This window comes from Passer domesticus, chromosome 3 (assembly GCF_036417665.1).
Source record: "Passer domesticus isolate bPasDom1 chromosome 3, bPasDom1.hap1, whole genome shotgun sequence".
Taxonomy (NCBI): Eukaryota; Metazoa; Chordata; class Aves; order Passeriformes; family Passeridae; genus Passer; species Passer domesticus.
Genome location: NC_087476.1, coordinates 47,637,175 through 47,646,871, shown reverse-complemented (window position 1 = coordinate 47,646,871; position 9,697 = coordinate 47,637,175). Strand labels below are relative to the sequence as shown.

General features: G+C 36.0%; 1 long non-coding RNA gene across 1 annotated transcript in view; it reads left to right on the top strand.

Annotated features, from left to right (window-relative positions):
• The first annotated feature begins 2,932 nt into the window (after nt 1–2,932).
• The window catches only part of LOC135296528 (uncharacterized), a 65,201-nt gene continuing 58,436 nt past the window's right edge, over nt 2,933–9,697 (top strand). The window contains exon 1 of the long non-coding RNA XR_010358615.1: nt 2,933–3,212. This is a non-coding gene — a long non-coding RNA (uncharacterized LOC135296528). The remainder of the gene's footprint in view (nt 3,213–9,697) is intronic.

The window sequence follows — 9,697 nt, the reverse complement described above, 5'->3', positions numbered from 1 at the left end:
GCCTTGTTTGCAATTTCTTATAGATAAAAACAAAAATAAAAATAATTTTAATTTTTAATAGTTCTGTAAATGTAGTATAATAAGCAGTCTAGTTAAATAAGACCAATATTGAAGGTATTAGACTCCTGTAAAGCAGATGAAGCTGTGCCACCTGAAAAGTGAAAAAAATTTAGTATCATAGTTCTGTCCAGTGCTTTCTAGTAGGAGAAATATTTGTAAGAAAAATAAAATATTAATATGTGACAGAAATACAAGAGCATCAACATGTAAATTACATTCATATGCCTATAGTCAAAGCTTACAACATTTTGTGACAATACTATTTAACTGCTTTGGATATTTTCCCCCATCACACCATCTTTAGCTTTTTCAAATGTAAGCAGGTATATAATTGTTGTGCTTAAAAGTGCATGAAGTTGTTCATAATAAGTAGACATTTTGTTTTTATTGAAGCTTATCTGCACATTAGCAAGTGTGCAATCCTGTCCAAGTGGGTTGGACAGGAATGAACAGAGAGCTGAACACCAGGCATCTGTAGCACATACTTTTGCAGTGGGAGTTACTTAGAATTAGCTGTGTCTAATCCTGTGGATCAATTTTCATAGTAATTTACAAAACAGGAGAGCAAATCCTGAAGAAAACCTTTTGTCTCAGCTTCATCCAACCCCAAATTTAGTTCAGGTACTCCAAGTCTGCTGTGATATGAACAAAACTACTCATTGTAGCTCAGGATGCACAAGCTATGCCTTTAAAAATGCACTAATATGCTAATGTAGATTGATCCTGTTTTACTGAGCATTAGAAAATTTGTTTCACATGGCACAAGAAGCTAGGAAGTTTAATTTCTGTCAGTTAAATTCTTAAAGCTCAGATAAGAAAATTCCATCCCACTGTAGGTGTAACAAAGCTGTCATGCATACAGGGCACGTAAGACAAGTTCCAGATAATAGTATTGATGGCTGCGGTCCCAAGAAAGCTAGGCATGCCTTCGAAAGGTGAAGATGTGCCATGCTCTGAATAATCTGGTCTCATTTACAGTGTTCTGGTTTGTTCTTCGTGGTAATTACTGTGAGGTTAGAGGTCCGGTCTCTAGAGATGACTGCAGTTTAATGATGTTTGGTTGCCAGTGAGTTATCTTCAAAACTCTACTTAGCACAGAAAAGGATATAAAATATTTTTTCTTCCTCACTTTGTGGGAAAGAAATCACAGAGTAATTTACGTTTGAATGGATCTCAGTAAGTCATCTGGACTAGACCTTGTTCAAAGCAGGGCTAACTTCAACTGTCTTCAAAGAGAACTAGCACATGCAATCATATAGCTTCCCCCAGTAGTTTAAATAAGTATTTTCCCATTTATTTGTCTTTACTGAGCACTCTATAGCAGATGCCCACCCTCATACCCACCTGTTGACCTTGTCTCTGATCCTAGTTTATGAGTTTGCCCTCTGTCCCTCAGCCGTTCCATAGTTTTGCCTTTTCAAATAACTTCTCTGTTCCTGTTTCATGATTTTCCCAGTGTCATTTTCCATTTCTTATGAAACATTTTGTCTCCAGCTCTTTACAACTGCAGGCACAGTCAATGACAACAAAAAAGCTTCTGACTGTGTCCTGGAGATGCACATAAGCCAAGTCATTACCTTCTTTTTCTGCTATGCTCAGAGAGTAGAAAACAGGAGAGACATTGAAATTATCATCAGAGAAGAAAAAAATTATCAGAAAACACAAAATCTTAGAATATATGTAATTAGAATGCAATGTAACTTTCCATTTTTTTGCCAGACAGTAAAGTTTGTTGCTGTATATTTGTGGAACTATTTGAAGTAGTGTGAAAAGAATGAAACAAAGACATAAAATATGGCTTCAATAGAAGAAAAGGGATTTAATAAAATTTAGGGAACAATATTATGTATTTTGGGTGCCTCTCTAAAGATAATTCCAGGGAGATTAATATCTATATCTATCTATCTATGGAATATCTAAATTTATATATTAGTAAATAGCTGTTCATCAGAGTAGTTTTGTCAGAAAAGTGTGACTTCTAACAATTTTTCCTTTTTCCAGATTTTCACCACCATTGCCTGGGTAGACAGTAGGGAAGAGGGAGCAAAAATATTCTTACATCCATTCTGTATACATGTGACAGTATCATATATGCTCAGAACAAGTTGCAGGGATGTGGAGACTCCTTCTAGTTTTCTTATGAAAAATCCTGAACTTCCTGAAGTTAGTATAATTCAAGGAATCAGAAATTCACTCATTTACATGATGGTGAAGTGAGGTGTTTATATAATATTTCCTTATCAGTTTTTGGAGATATTCTTAGAAATATGCACCATGAGTGGTCTTTCAAAACAAAGCTTCTGTTTTATATCAAAGCCCTGAGATTTAAAAAAAATCTTGTCTTTACATCTTTTATGCTGAAGTAAACAGTGAAACAGCAGAAATTATTTTGTATCTCCATTAACTGAAGTGGGATTTCTCCAGCGTATTGCCTTCATGAATGAGGCTGGCTTTCATTGTTTAAATGGCTATATGGAAAAATGTGTCTTTTCAAGGGCATCTCATCCCCAATAACAAATAATTCTTCTATTTATAGCAAATTAGCAGTCCTGTAGTAAAAAAAAAATTTGTACACCAAGGACTATGTGTTTATTCTCCAGTTTTCAGTAGTTCTTCATGTCTGTTTTGAAGCCAGACTCTGGGAATGGGACACTGAAATCTTCAAGTCAAACGCATGCTAAAACAGGACATCCTGCATAACAAATTAGACATGAAAACTACATGGCTATCCCTTTACTTAAGAGGCAATTAAAACCACTTTCGTGGATAAATAGCTTGTAATTATTATGACAGTCAGGAAGATCCAGTAAGGAGTTTATGTAGCTAAAAATGAAACAGGAATCAAGTAATCTCTAAGGAGAAAGACGGGAGGAGAGCTGAAGACAACTTCTGCCTCAGCCACCATTTCACTTCCAGACATTTTTTTTTCCTTTTACATGAAAATTGAAAAGCGTTCATGGCTTTAGCAACAGGCTTTTGGTTGTTTTGTGTGCGTGTGTGTGTGTATGTGTGTGTCTTTTCATATGTTAATGGAGAGATGCTATGGCAACCATTGAAAACGAAGGCTTGGAAACAAAAGCTGAAGCAGCAGAGGAGCAGTACATATTCACTGTGTCTGCAGGAGGAACGGCAGAGACTCCCTCTTCAGAAAGGTATCTGATGGCAGCCTCTAAAAGGGACGGCTTTGTTTTAACTCAGGCACAGTTAACTCACTCGACAGTTAGTGACAGGATTCCATTACTCCCAAGTTTCACTGTACGTTGGGTTTGGTTTTTTTTTTTTCTTTTTTTCCCCCCCACAAAACCATATCTATGGTAGATGTGCAGTTAATAAGTGGTTAATGCTGGTCTCATCATACTTTGGGGGCAAACAACAGAAATGGGAGACAGAAAAGAAGGGGCTTTGCAGCCAAATGCTACTAACTTCCTCATGACTGGTTACAGTCTCTAATAGAATTCACATATAAATAGTGTAAGCAGGATTGAGTCTGTATAGGACTGATGTAATGTGAAATCAATGCTTAATTGTAGGTTATGAGTAATTACTTTTATGTTGGTCCAAAAAAGGGTTTGTCATCTGAGCAAATGGAGATATGAAATATCAAGCCCAGTTGTTTGCAGAACAGCAAATTACTGTTTTGGTGATTGTGCTTTCCCACAAAGATGAAGCATCAATCTATGTTATGTCATGTAAAGTGATAGTGCAGACATGAAATAGCCTGTAGGACAAGTTACTATAAGTGTTCCTATTATTGACTGCAGGAAGAATATAAGTTCATTCAAGCATGACTTTGGAATAAAGTAAACCAGAAATATTTAAAGGGACAACTGATGAAAAGTAAAAACTAAGTTGAAGAGCAAGTTAAAAAAAAACCCCACACTTTCTATTTGCTCTGTAATGTCACTATTTTTGCACTACTTAGTTTAGAAACCATCACAATGTAGAGATATACTGAACTGATGATTACATTAGGTCGTCCTTCTATTCTTGTTTCAAACATTTTCTTTTTCCTTTAACCATATTACAATTTTTAGTAAATTATTTTATTTAAAAAGTCAAACAAAATTAAGAAAAAAATTATAGGCAGGAAAATTTTGCTAATGCACATGATGATGTATCCTCTGCTTAAAGTGATACTGTGATTTCATTAGCATGAGTTTCCAACAGAATGCTGCATTACCAGGATAGTGCTACAAAGTGAACACCCAGTTCATCATGTTTTGCTCTCAAATGACTAACAGTCATAATATCTCATATGAGATTTAGAATTATATGCCAGCTGTTGAAAAGTAGAGCTGCACATAATTTTCCTGTCACTGATTTTGCAAAACTACCGTATTTACAAATAAATTAATAAACTCCCAGTGAATGAATTCCAGCATCCCAAATCAAAGACAGTGTAGGATTACTTTTAGATTCATTGATAAATTGTTTTGGAAGCTTCAGGCCAACTTACACAGATTCCAGGTAAAAAGGTAAGAGTTGAAAAGGAAGGATGAAATGATAAAGAACAGTTCTGTAAATAACAAAGTTCCATTACCAAGGAAGGCTGGTTCACACTGCAGATTTATTTCTCAGATCTTACCAGTTTATCCAAATATTTATTTTCCTCATACTGATATGCTCTTAGACTTTCATATGAGTCCTATAAACAGATACAACATACACTCTTTTTCTCTTGTTTGTGCGATTGTGTCTTTTTTGTTCTGGATGCAAGTTCACTCCAGTCTGTTACCCTTTCACGGAAAGTTGATCACACAGCAGTCTAAAAACACAAGGGCTCCAACAACCCAGGCTTCCTTACATGCTTCAAAAACTTGAGCTCACACTCTCCAAATATCTCCTTTCCACTCAACACGTCTTTTGTTTTGCAAAGTAGTGGAAACAAGCAAACAAACAGGTATGTTTTATAAAGTTTCCAGAATAGCTTCTGATTTGATTTTTAACACCAAAAAAAAAAAAAAAATGTGTTGACTTAGTCAAACCATAAAACTTCCTGCATTTTCTTGAGTAATTTTTCTGCTCAGTCTCAATCTGTCTTTGAACTTAAGGAAAGTCTCTGGCTGTTTGATTCTCTTCTTCCCATGCTGGCCTTCTTCAGACACTGAATTTTCTCCCTCTTCCTGACCTTTCCTGATGACAGGGGATCTGAAGATGTCGAAGAATTCTATATAAAAGAATTGCACCAGATAGAAACTGAAGGAGAAAAAAAAAAAACAAAACAATTAATACTGATGACTAGCTGTAAAATATTGTATGTTTTTTCCTTCAAAGAAGTCTTTAATAGCAGCTTGTGGAAATTCCACTTTTTCTCTCTTCCTTTTCTCGTGTCAGACTCTGGATTTCCCCAAATAACTTTCTGAAATACAAAAGCAGAAATGATGAGTGGGGGCTTGTGAAGAATTCTGATGCAAATATGAGAAAAATATTGTTGCTCATTTATTATCAAAGACTATATTGTCTATCCTCTGCCTGTGATTCCCCAACAGATTTGGACTTAAAATGCTTAGTTTAACTGCTAAGTTAAAATAGAATGTTCAAAATATTTCACTGCAATTTAGTAGAAGATTGGTGCCCCTCCACCAGAAACAGCAGATATGGACACAGTCACGTCACAAAACATTTTAGTTTCAGACTTGCTCTTTATTCAATTGGAGTAGATTATATGTCTGCTGAGTTAAATGAACCCTATGAAACAATGTGGATTTGATATAATTTTCATGTAAATATGATGAATATGGAAAAACCAGTCATGCCATGTCTGGCCTGTGGTCACTGGATATGAACATAAAAGTCTCAGCTCAAGTCCCTGGACAAAGAAAGGTGCCTACTATCACTGGGGATGCTCAAGGATGCATGGAATTATATTCTTCTTGGGTTCTATTTCCTGGCCCGAAAGCATGTTTTCTTTGCCAGTCTGCAGCTTCTGGCAATCCACCTTGGAAATGGCATAGTGTGTCTCAGAGAGAACTAGATTACTTACTTTCCAGTAACTTATATTGAAACAGATAAAAAACTATAAGAGAATATTCCTGGGCACTGCAACTCAGTCCTCTGTATAGTTAAAATCTTGCCACAGTAAAAGGCATGGTTTGGGCTCACACCAGTTAATATTCCCAAAATAAATCTTGGGCATAATTTTGCAATTGGTGGCAGCCAAAATGGCAGCCAAAAACAATTCCAATCAGAGTTTGGACATCACTACATTATTTTGGAAGGTAACAGGGTTTTATTTAATTTTCAAAAGGAATTTTTCTGGGTTAAATTCCCTAAATTCTGAGGAAGAGACAATATGTGAAGCAACTTATTGAATCCTCTATTCAGTTTTGGGTCCCTCATTGCCAGGAAGATATTGAGGTGGTGGAGTGTGTCCAGAGAAGGGCAACAGAGCTGGGGAAGAAGTGGGAGCAGAAGTCTTATGTGAAGCATAAGGGAGTTGGTTTTGGATGCCTGGAGAAAGAGAGGGTCGGGGGAACTTTATTCCTGTCTCCCAAGTACCTGAGAAAAAGCTGTAGGGATTTGAGGGATCAGTGCCTTTTCCCATGTAACAAGAGATATGACAAGAAGTATCAGACTCAAGTTGAGACAGAGTAGGTTTACATTGGATATTAGGAAAAATTTGTTCACAAACAGGGTTGTCAAGCATTGAAACAGCTCCCAGAGAAGTGGTGGAATCATCATCCCTGTAAGAATTTAAATGATGTATAGCTGTGGCTCTTAGGGACATAGTGGACTTGTCAGTGCTGGGTTAATTGTTGCACTCAATGCTCTTAAAGGTCTTTTCCAACCTCAATGATTCTGTGATTCTACGAAGAGGAGAGAGAAGGGAAAATCCAACATATAGGGGAATAACAAAGCTGAGAAACATTTCTATTTAGTTAAAAGTGACAAAAGAATAATGAAGAGAAAAGGAGAAGTAAAACTACCCTATTCAAGTGTCATAATGGTTAGTCTTTGCTTACTTTATGTGAGATATTGTCATCAGGCATTCTGTCATGTAGGGAAGATAAGACACTAACATTAAAGAAACAGGACCTGATACTCTTCAAGAGAGCAACATCCCTGTTCATAAGAGAAAATCCACTCTGTTCACATAAGAACTTTAGAGGCAAAGAGTTGATTCAAACACATTCATGATGATGAAAATCATTAAAATAATACAGTGACAATACATAAAAGTATTTTTTTAATGAAAGACAGTGCAAAAAAAAATAAACCAACCTCCATAAAAACAATGAAAAAAATGCTGAAAACAACACCCATATTATATAAATGTGGCATGTTATAACGTGCTTTACACTTTCTTTTTAAAACAGCAAAACACTGCCTCTTGGACCAGATGAAAGATAAGGAGTGAAAGAGGCACTCGTGGTGCTCTGGCATGATCATTAAAGGTTGAAAACGTTTTGGCTTTGACCCTTTCTGTGTGAGTCATTTGAGACCCTCTGTATCACTGTACCTTGGATGCCGGGGCAAAGAGGCAGAAGGTCATAAAAATGCATTGTGACCTTTTTTACAGGCAATGTGGTTGGAAACACTATCCCAGATCCATTACTGAATGAAAGCTTTCTAGCCAAAACCTGTCTATTGACCTAGAAATGTTAGTTTGAAAGACTTGAAAAACCCCCCTATTAGATATATCTTCTGGCTAATAGAAATGAAAAAAAAAAATTAATTCCCCCCCTTAAGCTGTGTAATTTTATTTAGTATATTATATGTGCCATGTCTATAAGTATCTTGGACTAGTATTTGAAATTACAATCAGTTAAAGCAACAGCTTTGGGAGGATTTATTGCTTAGGTAAACTAGCCTGTTGAGTTTTTGGGGTTTTTCCCCCCAGCATTCAGAGGGATATACAGGCTGAAAAAAAGTACTGACGTGTGTATACCTAACTTTCATAGGCATTGTATTCTGTGAAACCATAGCTTATTATAAAAAGGAAAAAAAAAAAAAGATTAAAAACATTTTAAAAAAAGCTAAATGGCAAAAAACCTGTGCCCAAAGATACAGACTCAAATCTGTTTTCACAGAACTTGATGTTGTCTTCACATGATACTTCATATAATAAAAATGTGTGCATATGCTTAACTTCAGGAACTAAAATATTTCTCTTCAGGTAAGAATTTTCTGTCACTCAATGTTAAGTATATGTTTAAATGTTCTGTTTCATGAGATACATCATCATGTTTTCTTGAAAGTACCTTTTGACACAGATTTAGTTATAGACACTTTATTCTACTACAGTCAAGTGGCACTGACTTTCCCATGATGAATCCCAGGCCTACTGAATATTGCAGCTGATTCTACGATATTAGATGCTTCAGTTTTTCACTTCATATTTCAAGGACTGAATAGGTGAAAAAGCATAGTAGAGGAAACAGAAATGGGCTCTGCTTTAGCCCATTTCTCTGTGCCTGTGAATTCACATTAATTCTACAATGGAAAGAAATAGAATTTGCATGGTAAATATTTGCAAGGTCTGAGCATGTTTCTCTATTTCACCAGTTTTTCATTGACTTCCCATCAGCAAGTAAAAACAATTGTCAAGTCATCTGATGTATCCTCTTGACAAAAACCACATTCCATTGACATCAGTATGAGGAGATGTTTGTGGAAACGTGTACAGAACATTTTGTTACCTTGCACACTGGTGCTGGTATCACCAGCAAGTGTGCTGCAGTTAGAGGTGACAGCAGTAAGTATCAGAAAAAAAAACAAAACAGGCTCGGTATCAGGTCCCTGCTTGAGTTTGCTATGTTGGTGTATAAAACATTCTTTGCCAGCAAATATGGTATGGCTGTTGCTAAGAATAAAATTCAAATCTATGAAACCAGCTCTGACTCCTCACAGCAATATTGTAACACTGACACTGTCCTCAGAGCATGTGAAGGAAAACTTGCTTCCTGTGAATGCTCATGCAAGCAAAGTGTTTGGAAAAAGAGGCATGAGCATAAAAAAGCCAATTTGTTTTTTTAAATTCAAGTTAATACTTTGCAGACCCTTTTCCTCCTAGAGTTTTCACAGCTCCAAATAACACTGTTCTAGTGATAAGGTTTCACATTTTTATGCTCTTGCAATTGATCTCTCCAGTACACATACTCTGACAGAAAAGTTCCCTGTGGATTATTTTTTATCTCATATATCTATTTCCGGAACCTGAAAAACACTCCCCAGACATTACACACCTCTTTTAGAAACGGAAGCTTTGAATTTCGTCACCACCTTTTCATGATCAGCCCTTTGAAGAAAGAGGTTTTGGAAGATGACCATTATAAAATATAGTACAAATACAATTCTAGGTTGTTGTATATATTGGAATGGGGACATTCTGTTAGAAGAAACATGTTTCCAGGTTTTACTGATCATGTCTTTGAACATATATTCTCTTCTTTTCACATTCCCTGGCATTGAAACTCTTATGCAGACAATGCAGGAGAAATTTCAGATTTGAGGTGATCAATTTTTCTGATTGCTGGTAGGTGGGAAGACTCCATGTAGTGAAAACTGTTTTGTAGCACCAAAGCTAGAGATTCATGTAAACCAAAACAAAAATAAAAATATTTGGTAGTTTTGTCTGGGATGGAGTTAATTTTCTTTATAGTAACTGGTCTGAGTTTATGTTTGGGATTTGTTCTGA